The sequence below is a fragment of the Mauremys mutica genome, chromosome 1, assembly GCF_020497125.1.
Source record: "Mauremys mutica isolate MM-2020 ecotype Southern chromosome 1, ASM2049712v1, whole genome shotgun sequence".
In the NCBI taxonomy this organism is placed as follows: domain Eukaryota; kingdom Metazoa; phylum Chordata; order Testudines; family Geoemydidae; genus Mauremys; species Mauremys mutica.
The window spans coordinates 13,423,771-13,442,986 of NC_059072.1; the positions used below are offsets into that span (position 1 = coordinate 13,423,771).

General features: G+C 42.2%; 1 long non-coding RNA gene across 1 annotated transcript; it reads left to right on the forward strand.

Moving 5' to 3' along the window:
* The first annotated feature begins 2,894 nt into the window (after positions 1–2,894).
* Positions 2,895–18,814, forward strand: LOC123375661. The gene is made up of 3 exons (XR_006581550.1): positions 2,895–3,022; positions 3,424–3,583; positions 18,611–18,814. It is a non-coding gene; the product is annotated as an uncharacterized LOC123375661 (long non-coding RNA).
* The last annotated feature ends 402 nt before the right edge of the window (positions 18,815–19,216 follow it).

The following is a 19,216-nucleotide window of genomic DNA, read 5'->3' on the forward strand; positions in this document are numbered from 1 at the left end:
ATATTATTAGTAGTTCAAGAAGGGGCAAAGGTCAGGCTTGACAAAGCCCTAGCTGGGATGATTTAGTTGGTGTTGGTCCTCCTGCTTTGAGCAGGGGGTTGGACTAGATGACCTCCTGAGGTCCCTTCCAACCCTGATATTCTATGATTCTAAGGGAGACACATCTGATTGACAGCCCAATAAACTGAAATAGTATCAAAACATCTGAAACATTGCACAGTGGGAGAAATAATCAGAGGCTAGAATAAAAATGAAACTTATTTTTGTTCTTGCTTCAAATTTTGCAGGAAAAATTACAGACAGATCCTGCAGGATGAAATCTGTAATTTTTGTAAACATAGTGATAACAAATATCTGTGGGAAAAACCTGGGTCCTCAATCCTGCAACTTCTTGTGTGTTCCTGGATTGCTGGACCCAAAACAGTCACATTAACTTCAATGATCAATACATGGGAGCCCTACTAGTTACAGCTCATTGGTAAATTTTTGAAACATCAACATTTTCACAAAAAGGCGGGGTGGAGGTGGGGAAATGCGGAAAATCTGCAATATTTTATACGTGGTTGGGAAATCTTTGATCGAACTAGTTTCTGTTGGAGAATGCAGTTCCATTGTAATAGAAATGCTTTAAAAAATGTTGATTTTGCCAAAATTTTGTTTCAGAGGAAAAATAAGAAAAACATTCTAACGATGTTAAAACATCCCATTTTAGCATTTTCAGAACAATTTTTTTTTAAATTTTGTACATTTTGTATTATATTGCATATTTCAAAATAATCTAAAGTACAAAACATCTAACTCATTTTGATCCACTCAAAACCATTTTTTCCAGGATTTTCCTTTATAGTGAATTTCAGGTTTTGTTGCAGTTAGTAATGAAGCCAAATTTTGAAATTTCTAAATACTTTGTGAAATAAAATTTCTCTCTTTCTCCTTTACAGTTTTTATACCAGTACATCTGTGTGAATAATTCCTAAAAAATTTGTCTCTTTCAAATGGACCATAAAAAGAACAAGATTTTGTTTAAATTTTTAAAACCATTCACACATTTCTTTGGGGGATAGGTCTGAGCTGGAAGATTTTTCATTGCAAATACTAGAAATTCATGCTCCTTTGGTGAGAAATGTAAGTGATGTGGGGATCTCTTTGCACCCTGATTGGATGAATTATGTAACTAACCAATAAAGTGTAGACTGAAAATGTACAGTTTAAAATTTACTACCTATGGACATTCAGTATTGGAGCTCAGAATCCCCTGTGTATTTGCATTAATATAGAAATATTTTTAAATGTGCTTTGTGAAAACAGTTTACTGTTTTTCAACCAGTTTTTAAGCACTGGTCAACTTTAAAAAAAAAATCTTTTTGTTTTTTGGCCAAAGATGTTCACTAACATGTTCATAGGGGCTTGCAAATTGGTGCCGGGGGGGTGGGGGGATGCTTGTTTGAAAGGTGCAAGGTCCTAATGAAGAGAATTGTGCCAGCTTCCCCTTCTTTTCTTTTTATGCCAACAGGATGCTAACAACTGTGTATCCATCTCACTGAGAAAACAAGAGAGAGGCTTTCCCTCCCTCCCCACATCCCCGGCACCCCTACACTTCTGAATTTCTACCAAGCATGGTGACAAAAGCACGAGGACACCACAAAGGCAACCTTGTTCTGCCATTTCACTTTCAGACTCAAGAAGTTACTGGATCATTCGGATAAATTCCAAAGGTCTTGGTGTGTTTTTATGAAACTAAGCTCCAAACCTTTTGAAGTTTGCTCCTTCCCCTTATAACATTCTGGTGCGTCAATATCAGCTGTATCTTGTTTTTTATTTATTACAGCAAGATTATATATATATATATTTCTATGGCTACACTGTCAAGCTGCCACAGAACACCCCACAGTGAGTAATTAACTGACATGTATTTTTTCCATCTCGATGCACAATGTTTTTGTTGGCATTCAGTATAGATGTCAGAAGAGGCAGCTGGTAGATATCTGCCCACTGTATTCCCAGCAAGTGGGAAGCTATTAACATATAGGCCATCCTACCAATTGGTGAGATTAGTTAGTAACATGCTACCAATGCACTGTACTGAGGCCTCCTTCACTTGAGGTACTTGTTTTTGTTTATTTATGTCTGTTTTCCTCCTTTAATTACTTTATATATTAATGAGACTTAACTTCTGTTTGATTAATGTCATTCATAAACCTTGGCAATAGCTAATGCAGGTGAAACAGGACTATGGGACTGATCCTCAACCAAAACCTCCCATTGAAGTTCAGGGATGCAGTTTTGCATCCTAAATGTATGTTTACATGGAACCAAATGTCAGTGCCTAAAGCTGCCTTGCAACAAAGAGAAGTCCAAATTCTGGTGAAGGAGATTTTACCCTCTCCAGGAGAAATCCTTCTCTGCCATTATAGAACGAAACATTTGTTTTCTCCTCCACTTCTTCTACCTAGCTGGTGATATCACAAGGCTATGTCTTGCTACATCTCTTTGGCTTTTTCTCTGCTTTCTCTTGTAGAAATCTCTCTGGCATGCATCCTCCTTGCCTTGAAGATGTAGAAAGCCAGAGCCCTTATTATTACGATTGCTCAGCAATGCCAACAAAATAAGCCACCTGAAGCAGATGCAGCCAACTCAATAAAGTTGTTTCATAAGCTTGATGAGTCACCGTGCACCGGCACAGAGGAGGCTGGTTGATTTGGGAGCTTTAATTTTTTTTAATTAGATGATCTCAGACAAAGAGTCCCTTGTTGTTTTCTTGCACTTAGTGATTAATGAATTATGTAATTATGATGTAATAGGCAATGTTGCCCAGGTGCTGCGGTGGTCTACGAATTAGGCCTCAGACTCATTACTTCTGTGTGCTAAGCCTCCCTTTAACATTCTCTGTCTCTGGGAGATTGGATAAGTAACTCAACCTTGTTTCCTTGCATAATAAGTAATAATCATCATATGTGTAATGGGGGTAATAACCGTTGTCTTACCTGCCTCACATGGAGAAGATGCTGTGAGAATTAACCAGGTTGTGAATCGCTTTAAGATAAGTGCAGTGTTATTAATATGTAAAATCCATTGCACTTAAATACAACTGGCAGTGATTGTATTATATTACAGTGCTTACATAGCATGGAGATAATAGCCTTATAAACATCAAGAGATGATACAGAAATAAAAAGAAAGATAACAGACAGATCTCTGTTGCATTTTCATATAGCACCCTGACCAATAGTACAGTTTCCAGTGGCACAATAATACTTAATGAATTTTTTATTCCTGACTAAATATTATCTCCATTTTGGGATGGAGAAACTGAGGCATGGGAGGTTACACAACTTGTCCACGGGCGCACAACAAGTCAATGGCAGAATAGACCCAAGGGTTGAGAATTTCCAAGGCAGCTCATACATCTTCCATTCCATGCAGGTCTTCTAGCACAGTGACCTATCAGCTGAGCTGCCCGATCGTCAATAGGAGCTCAGCATGTGGACCAAGTGAAGGACGTGCTCTAGAGAACAGAACTGCAAGCGAGAATCCTAGTGTGGAGTTTGGTGAGGAGAACTGTACCCCAAATTCCAGGAATTAGGTAGGGATGCTCCCTTTCCTGGTCTTATTTGGGATTGTTCTAATTTCAGCAGGATGAACCTTCACCCTATAACTTTGGCTTGCAGATGTCAAAGAATTTGGACTCTATTTTGGGGCTTAATGCAACGTCCTAATGTGGCAGCCAGGCTGGACAGAACAGCTCATGTCATGAGCTCAGCGCCAATCTTAGATGGTTAACAATGAGCAAACTCAAAACTTGGCTGTCTGTGCCTTCAGTCAAACTAAAAAGGTGGCTGCTTAGTCAGTGTTTCAGCCAAGGCTCTGCCCTAGCCCTGGAGTCCTGGGCTAGTATTTAGGAATTCTTCTCCTTTTCCAGTTTCATTCAGATTTTCCTGCAGAGGAAGCAGGCAAGTCTTCTTCAGGGGTCTCCTGAATCCCTATTGGTAGGCTTGGAAGGATTCAGTATTTATAAGCAAATGTTGGTTTCACCACACACACACAAACCAATGAAAAATGTGTTCATTGATGTTATATCCTTGGGGCAGCCGGTGTAGGAAGCAATCACTTGAGGCCAGAGAGCAGGCAGCTAACCAAAACCTCCATTTTATTTACAGATATACAGAGAGCTCACTCAGCCGGTTGAAACCGGCTGAGCTATCCCTTAATAGTCTAACTCAGTTGCCATAGTAACAAAACCCATGACAACCAAATACACAACAATTGATAATAATCAAAATGTACAGATAGGCAAAGTAAGAAAAATGCTGCTTGAGGACGTGTTGAGTTTGATTTCAGGATATTTGCTTTGTGTGTTTTGACAGGTGCTATTGACAATTTGTGTTTTACCCATTATAAAGCCTTAACTTTTCAAATCTCAACATCGATTGCTATTAAATATGGAATTGTTCTCTGTCCCTCCCAATTGTCTGAGCTCCCCATAATTTCCTAGAACTGTGAGCATTTAAATAGATACATTTTTTAAAAAAATGCTTAAACCCCATAATTTTGCCCAACTGAGGAAATTTAAATCAATAAGAATCAGAAAAAAATGCTTAAAAATAAACATAGATATTAACCGTGTAAGTTGTAAAAAAACAAAAATTGAATTCAGTCAAAACTATTGGTCAGTGTCTCTTCCTGGCCCTTCTAAGCCTCGGAAGGACTACATTTCATTGGTAGCCCAGCTCGAGCAGATTTTCCTTAAGTAGGGGAGTGACAAGGTGCTGATGCCCCCAGCGCAGGACAGAGAAGGCCTGACAGACCCTGTCACACATAACATTTTTCTATTCACCATGACATTGCACTATGAAGCCATTGCATCAAAATGCCCATGCTGTGTTTTATGGTACAGGCAGCCACAGAAATGTCACGGCATAGTGATGCACTTGAAGGACTTGATGCTTCCATAAAAGTTTGCATCCAATTTCAAATGCTTTATCAGGCATATTAGAGCTTCAAAATCTTTTAAAGCTCCCCCTTCCACATTAAACCCAATATAGTATAATAAATATATGGAAACATAAGTGGAGACACAATCCTGATCCTCCTGCTCCCAAAATAGCAGGAAATATAGGAGATGTGTATCAGCTGTCAGCAGTATAGGATCTGTGACACACAACTGAGCAGTTCTGCTGTCATCCAGTAAAGGGCAATAGTGTATGTGCACACTCACCAGTGAATTGCTATTAAAAAACCCACACATAGAATCTGAAGGTTGGAAGGGAACTCAGGAGATCAGGACCAATCCCCAACTAAATCATCCAACCAATTTTTACCCCATATACCTAAATGGACCCCTCAAGGGTTGAACTCACAACCCTGGGTTTAGCAGGCTAATGCTCAAACCACTGAGCATTGGAGGTAAAATGAATGAGAGCACTTCCTGATCTATTCTCTTCTGAATGCTGGGGTGTAACTGCCATAAATGTTAATGGGAGATATTCACGTGCATCAAAAGAAGCAAAGCCTCTTTTGTGAAGACAAGATGAAAGCCTTTTATAAATGTGACCTACTGGTAGAGAAGGCGTACTTTCAGATGGGAACCTATGGGTTCACACTGATGGGTTAGATTTTTTTTTTAATACAATACATTTTGTTAAGAAGAAGGATTAAAGTATTTGCCAAAATGATTTGTGTTGACAAAATGGCTTAGCACATTTGGCAGATTTACTTTATGGAGCAGAATAAATTAAGGTGTCTAGTTAAAAAAAAAAGTGGGTTATATTCAGTGAAACAATTTCAAGTATTTCAGAAATTCTATTTTTATTCACTTTGCAAACGTGCTTAGTTGAACTGCCAGTCACTGTTACATTTCCATTTCCAAGCAATTAATTAAAATCCCAAATCAGGTTTTTTCTTGATCATGCCAGCAGGAGTTGGTTGCCATGGTAATAGAATGATCAGTAGCATTTGGGGTTGGAGGGGAATTGGTCTGCGTTTGGGCTTTTATTGTTGAAACATAAGTGAAAGTCTGGAGGTGTTTATTGGCTGAGCTGTGGAAGCCTGTGGCTCCAATTGCACAATTGGCAATGAGCAAGGGTTCTAGGGATTACATTGTTTTCAGGGATATCATTTGGCCAGTCGCAAAAGTCATTACCAACAACCTTTTCATTCCTTCAGTCTATACATTAAAACCTGAATGTAACTGATCATGGAACAGTCTCTGCTCCTAAAAAGGATTTTTAGTCTGTAATTGGCTGTATTTGCAAAGACCTTTCACAATAATTTTTACCCCCACTGGTCCAGTAACCTTTGGATATATAGCTCATTTTCAAACATTGCTGCAGGCCCATGGCGTTTTACAAGAGGAATTGTATCTTAGAAGTGTTGGAAGGGCAGTGTGTGAAGCATGTGTGTGCACAGGGCATAATCCCAAACCCATTGAAGTTAGTGGAAAAACTTCCATTTACATCACTGGTTTTGGGGTCAGACCCTTCTTTGAGAGGTAAATTAAGATTGAGGCATCCTATATACAGCGCATGTAGTCTAAAGAGATTCTATTAGATGTAAGAATTGTCATCTTTTGATTGCAGACAACATTAAAATGAAGGATAGTAGCTGAAAGTTTTTCTAAATCATTAGGCTGTATTAACACAGAAGAATTCAGTGCTTCACATGTGGTACTTATTAAGCAGCGCATGAAATCAAGAGATTGGTAACCGAATTACAACATACTTAAGGTTATAGGTCATACACCAAATTTTATCCTTATGTATTAGCTAGAAATTAATCTGAAAAGAATTAGAAAAGAATCCAGATATTAAAAAGAAAAGATTTGGAGAACACTGGGATTTCATGTCATGCCATAGCATAAAATTCCAGCATAAGAGCAGGTCTAAAAACACTGAACAATGGCCTAACTCTATTGTTGGGAAGGAGAACTATATTTGCTCCCTGAAACAAGCTAGCATTAACTTTTTGAATCTCAACATTAAATCGTTGCTGTCTGAGCTCCCAATAATTTCCTGGAACTGTGAACATTTAAATAGATAAAAATTAAAAAAAATGCTTAAAACCCATCACAAAGAACTCAACTCTTTCCTGGCTTTGAGTTTTATTACTAACTCCAAACTCCAGTCAGGTTTTACTGGTCTGGATTTTGAGCGAGTTTAGATTAAGTGTTAAATTCTGAGGGAGGGCTTTATATTTGGATTTATCAATTTTCAGCAATCCAAATGTAACCCCAACAGATCTGGATTGGCAGTGGGCAGGATTGAACCTGGGACTGCTGGAGCTAAATGCACCAGCCTCTACTGCATTAGCTAAAAGCCACATGCCTCTTAGCTAAGGCTGGGGATTAGACTCATTAAACTCAAAGTTGTCTCAGTGCCCCTAGAGGGGACTGAACACCACACCCAGGAGGTGTATGGGTAACACAAACATGTAGGTTTCATTAATACCTTACACTTAAACATAAAAGCACAGGCAATGAGTCTATCAGAGCTCACTAATTGTCATTAATAACAGCCTTCCCAGATGAAAGAGAATCAAAGTCTCAGATTCACTCAACCCATATTTACCCAACACCCTCCCTTTTGAAAAATATTGGGTAGATATGTAGACTTTGCAGTGTGACCTTCTAAATCTGCCGCAACAGGCTCTATCTATTTCTGTAAGGTATTTATATGACCCCCTCACCATAGTATCAGAGCGGCTCACAATAGTCAATGTATTTATTTTCACAAAACTTCTGAGAGGTAGGGAAGTGCTAATATCTCCATTTTACAGATGAAGAATGGAGGCATAGATATGTTAAGTGACTTGCCCAAGGTCATAGAGGAAGTCTGGAATCTCCTGGAATTAAGCTCAGATTTCCCAAGTCCTACACTTGTGTTCTGTAAGAAGAGGCTGATCTACTATCATTCTAATGGGATGAACGAAAACCTTCAAACTTTAATGACAATCCAAATTGTGTGGCTAAGCCCCATCTTTAAGTTACAAGGACAGTAGTCTCACTACAATGAGCCTGTAATAATAAGTTCTCATATTTCTCAACAGATTTTTTTTTCACTTGTATGAAAAAACTTACTGTAGTTCTTTTACTATTAAAATAAATAAATAAGTTAAATTATATAAAAGTACATTAAATATACGACACATATACCAATATACCACTCATGTAGATAGCATATATAAGATACATACATATATAATTAATGTAAAGTATGTATATGCAAAGGTATGTATGTTACTATTATATATCACAAGATAAAAAACGACATGAAGAAGGCGATAATATTGAGATGTACATATCAGTAATTTATGGTAAAATACTAACGTATTGGTGTAATCCGGGGGTTCTCAAACTTCATTGCTCTGCAAACCCCTTTTCACAACAAAAAATTACTACATGACCCCAGGAGGGGGGGGACTGAAGCCTGAGCCTATCTGTCCTGCCACCCTGGCGGGGCAAAGACAAACCCAAGGTGGGGGGTCTGTAATCTGAGCCCCGCCTCCTAGGGCTGAAGCACTTTGGCCCCAGGCAGTGGTGCTCATGGCTTTGGCTTTGGCACCGGGCCTCAGCAAGTCTAACGCCAGCCATGGCAAACCCATTAAAACAGGGTCGTGACCCACTTTGGGATCCTGATTCACAGTTTGAGAACCGCTGGTATAATCTTTTTGGGGAAAAAACAAGCATTATAAACCTAGGAAATTCAGAAGTAAGCTTAAACTTAAAAGAACATCCAAATGTGTTAATGTATGCAAAGGCAGGGTTAGGGAACCCAGCAACTTTATCTCTGCCTTGTAGCAACACGATACAATAGGAATATGTTTATGGCCATGAATGTCCTCTTTCAAAATGGTCACTATCACCCATTGTTCCCTCAGGGAAGATGATGACGCACAAGGCTGTCAAGAAGCAGAGAGGTGTACTGTAAGAAGACCTTGGCAATCTTTGCTAAGGGCCACCAGGGGCTCAGTCCCACTGAGCACAGTAGGAGATGGCAGCCATTTTGAAAGGGGGCAATTCTTCATGGAATTCCCCAAAGTAGAACATTTTCTTCAGCCTCTGCTGGAAAAATTTTCAATTATGAAGAATAACAGCAAAAAATAACCATTAGCCTTAAACAAATACTTCAGCTCTAGCCTATATTTGGGTTTCATGTGATGCTACATTTCTTTTAAAAAAAACCTGTTAAAATTAATTTTAACTCATAAACTAAGTGATGTATTTACTTGGAAATTCTCAAGAAAAACATTCCATGTTCAAAGAATAAGTGCTGTATTTTGACAGAAGTTATGCAGTATTTTTTTCTGACATAATATAGTAGTTGCATCCCCACTTTAAGTGCACACTTCATCTCATTCTTAATTATGGAGCCCGAGTTTTCTCCCTAATGTCCAAAGTGGCTTCATAGGGAAGGCTGCAGATAGATTTTCACCTAACGGCAGAATAAAATCCCTCTATTTAACAGTCAAAGGATTTAATTTAGTTTCCATATTTCACATTCACTCTTCAGAGGTCACCTGAATTTTCTGTCACATTTTCTTGGTCAAATATTTACAAGCTTTGACAAAGAAGATGTTTAAAAATTAGCCTTTAAAAATGTCCTGATATACTCAAATGTTTTCAGATCCCTTCAGATAAATCATAGAATCATAGAATTCAAGATCAGAAGGGACCATTATGATCATCTAGTCTGACCTCCTGCAAGATGCAGGCCACATAAGCCGATCCACCCACTCCTTTAGCAAGCGACCCCTGCCCCATGCTTCGGAGGAAGGCGAAAAACCTCCAGGGCCACTGCCAATCTACCCTGGAGGAAAATTCCTTCCCGACCCCAAATATGGCGGTCAGCTGAACCCCGAGCATGCGGGCAAGACTCTCCAGCCATACCCTCTGGAAAAAGGTTAAGAATATCATATCATTGACCCATTGTACTATTTACCAGTGTGGCACTTAATTGACCTATTGACTAAGCCCGTTATCCTATCATACCATTTCCTCCATAAACTTATCTAGCTTAATCTTAAAGTCATGGAGGTCCTTCGCCCCCACTGTTTCCCTCGGTAGGCTGTTCCAGTATTGCATTCCCCTGATGGTTAGAAACCTTCGTCTAATTTCAAGCCTAAATTTCCTGACTGACAATTTATATCCGTTTGTCCTCGTGTCCACATTAGCACTGAGCTGAAATAATTCCTCTCCTTCCCTGGTATTTATCCCTCTGATATATTTAAAGAGTGCAATCATATCTCCTCTTATCCTTCTTTTGGTTAAGGAAAACAAACCGAGCTCCTCAAGTCTCCTTTCATACGACAGGCCTTCCATTCCTCGGATCATTCTAGTGGCCCTTCTTTGTACCCGTTCCAGTTTGAATTCATCCTTCTTAAACATGGGAGACCAAAACTGCACACAATACTCCAAATGAGGTCTCACCAACGCCTTATATAATGAGACTAGCACCTCCTTATCCCTACTAGAAATACCTCGCCTAATGCATCCCAAGACCGCATTAGCTTTTTTAACGGCCACATCACATTGCCTACTCATAGTCATCCTACGATCAACCAGGACTCCTAGGTCCTTCTCCTCCTCCGTTACTTCCAACTGGTGCGTCCCTAGCTTATAACTAAAATTCTTATTAGTCATCCCTAAATGCATAACCTTACACTTCTCACTATTGAATTTCATCCTGTTACTAATACTCCAGTTTACAAGGTCATCCAAATCTCCCTGGAGGATATCCCGATCCTTTTCCGAGTTGGCAATACCTCCCAACTTGGTGTCATCCTCAAACTTTATCAGCCCACTCCTACTCTTGGTTCCCAGGTCAGCAATAAATAGATTGAATAAAATCGGACCCAAAACCGAACCTTGAGGAACTCCACTGGTAACCCCCCTCCAACCCGACAGTTCCCCCTTCAATACTACCCTCTGCAGTCTCCCCTTTAACCAGCTCCTTATCCACCTCTGGATTTTCATTTCGATCCCCATCTTTTCCAATTTAACCAGTAATTCCTCATGCGGTACCGTATCAAACGCCTTACTGAAATCCAGATATATTAGATCCACCGCATTTCCCTTGTCTAAAAAGTCTGTTACTTTCTCAAAGAAGGAGATCAGGTTGGTTTGGCATGATCTACCTTTCGTAAATCCATGCTGTAATCTATCCCAGTTTCCATCGGCCTCATGCTCCGTAACCACTCTCTCTTTTAAAAAATTTTCCATGATTTTGCATACTACAGATGTTAAACTAACTGGCCTGTAGTTACCCGGGTCACTTTTTTTCCCCTTCTTGAATATAGGAACTACATTAGCTAATCTCCAGTCAAACGGTACAATCCCCGAATTTAGAGATTTATTAAAAATCATCGCTAACGGGCTAGCAATATCACTCGCCAATTCCCTTAATATTCTAGGATGAAGATTATCCGGGCCCCCCGATTTACTTCCGTTAAGCTGTTCAAGTTTGGCTTCTACCTCAGATACCGTAATGTCTACCCCCATATCTTCATTCCCATCGGTCCCTCTATCACTATTCCTTAGCCCTTCATTAGCCTCATTAAAGACCGAGGCAAAATATTCGTTCAGATATTGTGCCGTTCCAAGATTGTCCCTAATCTCCACTCCGTTTAAAGTTTTAAGCGGTCCCACTTCTTCTTTCTTGGTTTTCTTCCTATTTATATGGCTAAAAAACCTTTTGCTATTGGTTTTAATCCCCTTCGCTAGGTCCATCTCCACCCGTCGCTTTGCCTTTCTCACTGCTTCCCTACACCCTCTGACCTCAATAAGGTAGGTTTCTTTGCTGATCCCTCCCATTTTCCACTCCTGGTACGCTTTCTGTTTTTTCTTAATGACCCCTCTAAGACGCTTGCTCATCCAGCTCGGTCTAAAACTGCTACCTATGAGCCGTTTTCCCTTTCTCGGGATACATGCCTCTGACAACTCCTGCAACTTCAACCTGAAGTAACCCCAGGCGTCATCTGCCTTTAGATCCCTAAATATGTTAGTCCAGTCCACTTCCCTAACTAGTCACCTTAATTTAGTAAAGTTAGCCCTTTTGAAATTGTAAACCCTAGTCTCAGATGCAATATTGATTATCCTCTCATTTATTTTGAAACGAATTAGCTCATGATCACTCGAGCCAAGGTTGTCCCCTACAACTATTTCCTCAACAAGGTCCTCGTTACTCACCAAAATCAGATCTAAAATGGCATCCCCCCTCGTCGGTTCAGCAACCACTTGATGAAGGAATTCATCAGCTATCACGTCTAGGAAAAGCTGAGCCCTATTATTATTACTAGCATTTGTTTCCCAATCTATATCCGGGAAGTTAAAGTCCCCCATGATCAAGCAGTTCCTATTAGTATTTACCTCCTTAAAAACATTAAAGAGCTCTCTATCCGTCTCCAAGCTAGATCCCGGTGGTCTATAGCATACCCCAATCACTATCCCGGGTGAGGCTCTGGTAGTTTTCTTCCCCAATGTGACCATTGCCCAGACAGACTCCGTATTATCCATTGCATTGCTAGTTATTTCATTACATTTCACCTCATTATTGATATACAATGCTACTCCCCCACCTTTACCTTTGCATCGGTCTTTCCTAAACAGCACATACCCTTCCATACCTGTACTCCAGTCATGGCTACCGTTCCACCATGTTTCGGTTATTCCTACGATATCCGGTTTCAATTCTCGGACCAGGAGCTCCAGTTCCTCCATTTTATTACCTAAGCTTCTCGCATTGGTGAACAAGCATCCTAATTTTTGCTGATGGGCTCCTCTCACTCTTTTCACCCAACTCGGTAGGGACACAGTACTACCAGTATGACCTGTAGATCTAGTATCCGTCCCCCCCCTCTTCCTTACACCTAACCGTCCCCCTCTGGCTATATCTGTTGTTATATTGTTGTTCTCACTCCCAATGTATAAATTTGGCATGGAGAGCACCAGGACCTCTCCCAACCGTCTCCCCCCAGTGTCTAGTTTAAAGCTCTTTTAATCAGATGAGCCAGCCTCCCTCCTAGAAGTCTACTTCCTTCCCTACTCAGGTGGAGCCCATCCCGTGAGAACAGTTGTCTGTCCCCAAAAGCCTCCCAGTGCCCATACATCCCAAAGCCCTCCTTGTAACACCACTCCCTCAGCCAACTATTAATCGTCACGATCGTCTCACCCCTTTGGCGCCCTTCCCTAGGGACAGGTAGGATCCCACTGAAGATCACCTGAGCCTCAATTTCCTTAAGCGTCTTACCCAACCTGGCATAGTCTCCCTTGATCCTTTCTAGCGAGAATCTAGCAGTGTCATTCGTTCCTACATGAAGGATGACCAAGGGGTTCTTACCTGCTCCTCTTAGGATCCTTTTCAACCTCAGGTCCACATCCCGTATTTTAGCGCCCGGTAGACAGCACACCCTTCTGTTCTCCGGATCGGCCCTGGTCACAGGCCTGTCCAACCTTCTCAGTATGGAATCCCCAATCACGTAGACCTGCCTTTGCCTGGGGATAATGCAGTCCTCTAACCTATCCCCCGTTCCCCCTGGTTGCAAGCTCCTTCCATTCCTATCATCCCTTGTGGTTCCCCTTAAGCCATCCTGTATCCTCCCTGGGCCCAAACTTGGTGCTGCCTCCATAGACTCCTCCCCTCTTTCTATGGGACTGGCCGCTCATCTCTTTTTCCTTGGCCTCCCACCGTCAGCTACCATCTGCTTTACCCCTTCCTCATTCTCCAAACCTTCAAACCTGTTCCTTAGCTCTATTTCCCCCTCACTGGCTCTCCTTTTCCTCGGCCTGCTTCTCACGGTCACATGCTTCCACCGCCCATCTTCCTCATCTGGTGGTCCCCCCTCGTTGGCCTTAGACCCTGCTCCCCCCTGTGCCCCTGGGCGTTCCCCTTCAGTTACTGCTTGCCATTGCTCCATCAGCTGCTCGGACCCCCTTCTATTCTCTATCAGGGTTTCTACCTGCAGCTCTAGGCCCTGGATCTTTTCCTCCAGCAGCTCTATTAGGCGACACTTCATGCATAAATAGTACTGTTCTGGGTCCCCCGCTAGGACCAGGTACATACCGCAGCTGCTGCATGCTCTCATCCTCGGTGTGTCCTCTGCTGCTTGGCTCATGGCTGCTGCTGTCTCGGCCTCGCTCGGCGTTCGTACCTGGGGAGCACAGGGGACACGGCGCCGTCCCCTTCCACCTCCCCCTGCGAACTCCCACGCAAACTCCCCTGTTAGCAGCCCTGTTTGCTGGCTCCTGTGCCGCTGCCTGGCTGGGCGGCCGCTTTTATAGGCCCCTCCTAGCCTGGCTCCACCCCCTACTCAGGGCTCAGCCAATCCGGGCTCGGCTGCCCCTTCAGCAGTCTGCCCCTCCGGGCCTCTACAGAGAGATACAAACACTACACAAACAGACGCAAAGACACTCACCTGCTCCTCCAATGGGAGCTCCCACGCAAACTCCCCTGTTAGCAGCCCTGTTTGCTGGCTGCTAACATAATCCCTGTAAATAACAATAATATCTCTCTCTCTCTCTCTCTCTCACACACACACACACACACACACACACACACACATTTTCATAACTACTAAAGAACTAAAACACCTTGGCACCTTGTTTACACACTGTTCCAGTTAAACTGGTTTCTAACACTGTTTGCTTGACTGGTTATAAAGTAATTTGACTGGTACCATGTTTAAAATGTGGCACCCAAATTCAGTTTAAGTGCCAATACGGACATGACCACAAAATACAAAATAAATGGTGTGTGTTGTGTTTAGAGTTAAAGAAATTAGGTGACCAGAGGCAAACTGGGAAGCCAACAATATGAGGTTTATGCAGAGCTAAGGCCGGGCTTCTATGGTATGATGTTTGCAGGTAGATCCTCCACAGTCATGCCTATGACATTATAGGTTTGAGTCCTAAGAGCAGGGCTGGCTTTAGGAGGTGCGGGGCCCAATTCAAACAGTTTCGACGGGGCCCCTGCAGGGATGACTTAAAAAAAAACCCCAAAAACCCACACACACATGTAAAAAAACACGTGGGGCATGTACTCACCGGGCGGTGCTCCGAGTCTTCAGCGGCACTTCGGTGGTGGGTCCTTCACTCGCTCCAGGTCTTCAGCAGCACTGAAGGACCCACGGCCGAAGTGCTGCTGAAGACCCGAAGCGCTGCCAGGTGAGTAAAAATTTAAAAGGCGCCTCTAGCCAGGGAAGGGATTCTCACTGGGTGCAGGGCTCTCTTAGGTGCGGGGCCTGATTCAGGGGAATTTGTGGAATAGGCCTAAAGCCGGCCCTGCCTAAGAGATTACTTCACTATGGTGTCTCCTGAAAGCTTGACAAAGATTTCTACCCACCCCCCGAAAGATATGGATGAGAGGTATTTGAGTTATGCATAGCTACATGAATTTAACCCCAATCTCACTTTGGTTTGTGAGGCCATGTTTTTCATCATTCCTGAGTATCTGGACAACTGCTGAGTATTTGTGAAGATGTTTGTGAATTCCAAAAGTTACATGAATATAGCATGAACTTATCTGTCCAAAAATTCATACCAGAAGTTTATATCCCTTCCCATCCCCAACCCCCCAGTTTAAAATTTTCAGTCATTGAACAAGGAGGAAGAAAAAAATACCATGTAATTCTGATAACTAGTCATACAACATTGATCCTGGACACACTGAAGTGTAGTGAACAGGGCCCTGAAATGGAAGTCTGTTAGGTTAAATGTGGGGTCTGGTCCCATTTCTGTGACTTAATCTGTTGTCTGACCGTGGGAAAAGTCACTTCGCCTCTCTGTGCTTGTTTCCTCTTTTGCCTTTTGTCTGTCTTGTCTATTTAGATTGTAAGATCTTTGGGGCAGGGACTGTCTTTAACTTTGTTCATGGCATCCTGTGTTTTTTGTATTTCAGTCATGTCTCTATTGGGGCCCCTAGGCTCTACTGAAATATAAATAAATAGTTATAAACTTCATTGCTCAGTCACTTTGTTCCTTTTGCATCCCCTTCCCTCATCCATGTTTGTATATTTAGACTATAAACTCTCTGGAGAAAACAAATAAAATGAAAGGAGCAAGAGGAGGAAGCATTAACAACTTCAGAATAAACTAATTATCTGAACATACCCAGCAGGCATGACAGTAACCACTTCTGACATCTGATTAACCCTTTCCTAGATCTTCCATGCCCCACAATGGTACCAGTAGACACCTGTCAAAATATGAAGGGTTGGATTATCCTAATCTGATTTATGATTAGTCACAGAGATTTGGGTAGTCTGGTGGGAAAGCCTTCTTCATAGTCCATTTACTATCTCATTTTGGAAAGAAATTTTGGTTCTGCATCCAGATAAACTATTAAGGCAAAATGATTTCTCACCTTTTTGCTTGCATTTGAATCTCTTAAAATTAAAAAACAAAAAACAACAACAAAAAACATTTTTCAAACTGCAAAATCAATGGCTGTCTTTCAGTACAGACTCTGGTCATCAGTAACTCTGATAAGATGCTGATCATAAATAGAATACAAACCAAGTGCAAAATCAAGGTCACAATCTTGTGATCCATCACTCATGTACCATGAGACCGACTAGACTGACTTGCAGTCCTGTCCAATGGTGCCCCTTCTCATATCAGGCCAGGGCCAGATTTACACCGTGGGTGTCCCTAGGTGCAGGGGCTCAGAGCTCCCACCTACCACCTATGGTGGCCAAGAGCTATGGGGTGCTCGGAGCTTCTAACTGCCATGTGGTAGGGGTACCCCATCACTTTTAATTGTAGGTACCCCAGCGCTCCTCCGCCCAAAGACCCCCCCACTGCCCAGTGTCCCAACACACATAGACCTTCCCTACCCCCATTACCCAGATCCCCCCATACCCCACTCCCCAGCGATCCACTCTCCCAAGCCCTGCCCCCGGGCCATATTCACTGGACCCACTTGGAGGTGACTCTCCACTGGGCTGAGCAAGGAGTGCTCCAGCAGGGCTGCTTGAAGCCGTCTCCCCTTCAGCCCGGCCCCGGCCCCAATCCCTGCCAGGACCAGGGAGTGGTAAAATTGGAATTTTTAGGCACCCCTAGATTGCCGGCACCCCTAGGCATGTGCCTACTGTGCCTAATGGGAAAGCTGGGCCTGACTTGGGGGAGGGATAACTCAGTGGTTTGAGCATTGGCCTGCTAAACTCAGGGTTGTGAGTTCAATCCTTGAGGGGGGCCACTTAGGAATCTGGGGCAAAAATCTGTACTTGGTCCTGCTAGTAAGGGCAGGGGGCTTGATGGCCTTTCAGGGTCCCTTCTAGTTCTATGAGATAGGTATGTCTCCATTTTTTTTTAAAAAGCCTCTTTGTAGAGTCTGCTACTTAGGGTTCAAGACATGCCACATCTAACTCTGTTTAAAGATGTGTCTAGTCCACTGATGTACTATCTTAATTCAAGCCATCTTGTCTGGACAATTCCTATAAAGAACTTTGGTGTCACCTCCAGATGATGTACAAGGTAGCAAGGACATGCTCATCTCATGCCTATCTCATGACAGGTCCAACCACTCTGGTTTTGATCTTCCATGCCATCTGTGGGCAAACCTGAATTGCTTCAGCTGTCCACTGATCAGATGTGTTGAAATGAGTATAAGTGGGACCTTTGTGACTCTCCCCTTTGTTGCTGTGGCCAATTAGAAGATGTAGATCATATATTTGCAAGGAGCATCCGTCGGCAAAGGCTGCCTGGTTCCCTCACGGACTTGAACAATGCTCTTCCCTCAGCTATTGAATGGTTAAGACATTTAGACTCACCCACTTGACTTGAACATCAATGTTAATGCAATTGCGATTAAAAAAAACACCCCTCATGTGAGTGGTCCCATTTCATTGGGATGACTCCCGTGGATGAGGGTTTTCAGCGTCAAGCCCAAGGGACATTTAAGGGGGAAACATAAGAGCCTCTTGCCTCTAGTCCCCCTTAGAAATATTTGGTCAGCTATTAATCTGAATGTTTCATTCAAGGCCACTGTGCACTCTACCAAATACCCCTTTCTATCCAAAGATCACCAAGGATCAGATCGTTCAAAGATGGTACTCATAGCAATGCAGAAATCTGGACATTGTCTAAACTTGGAACATTTGTATGTGTTTGTCTTTAATGATGCAGCTCCACTGGTGGAAGGGGTAGTGCAGGTAAGGCACAGGTGTCTATACTGCTGTGTCCCCTTAACTTTGGTTAGATGACACAGTGACAAAAATGCTTTCTGGGAATTAGATAAGATGCATGTCTGTTCTACAGTCTTAGCCTCCTGTAGCACCTGAGGAGCTGCACTGGTGTGATAAAATTATTGCAAATTTTCCATAGGTGCAACCTTGGATGCTAATGCGAACTGAACCAGAATTCCTCAAACATAGCCTGGATCTTGGCTGTCAATTTGGATTCTTCCCTTCCTGTTCACCTTCACCAGTCCTAAAGGGTTTCCAGGCCAAAACCATCCACAGTAATACCCGTGCCTTCAAATTACACCCTCTGTGACAGCTGTGCAGACCCGTTGCCTTGAGTGGGTTTCCACAGGTGATTGGACTTCTAGCAAACCATTCTGTGGGCTGTAGATGATGCACAAGGAAGAATGCCATTCAGCTCACACTTTCTTTTCCCTAACAGGACATAAAAGCACTGAAAGACAGTTGTGGATACTACAATGAGAAGACTTCAGCTAGACACAAGACACATATCTGCTCAGTATTTTTTCACCGTAATTTTCCACAGTGGAAGTTGGAGCCGTGCACTCACATTGTGAGGTGACCTCCTTTCATTGTGGGTAGGAGATAATGGAATGGTCTGTTCAGCTGTAACCAGGCAAGATTGAGGGGAACAAACTTTTAGATGACAACCTGAAATGGAGATGATGATGGAATCAAATGATCCTCAAAAGACCAAAATTTCTTATGTTCTCATTAATAAAATCTATTAACAAAGCATTTTTAAGAGTGTTTTATCTGGCATATCATGGAATAAAGATCTAGATATATGCAGTAATTAAAGATCAACTTTGATTTTGATAATCCTTTTTAATTGCTTTTTTAATTGTTGCAAAAATTTTCAACATTTCTGTGAAGTGCTCTGTGGAAAAACGCTGATGTAGAGAGATTAACTAATCAAGATCGCTCCATTCTGTTTGAATAACTAGAAAGGGACTTTGAGTGGGTAAGTGTAAAATAAATCTTCTGACTAATGTATGGCTCCATGTAATCTCATCTCACCTTCTGG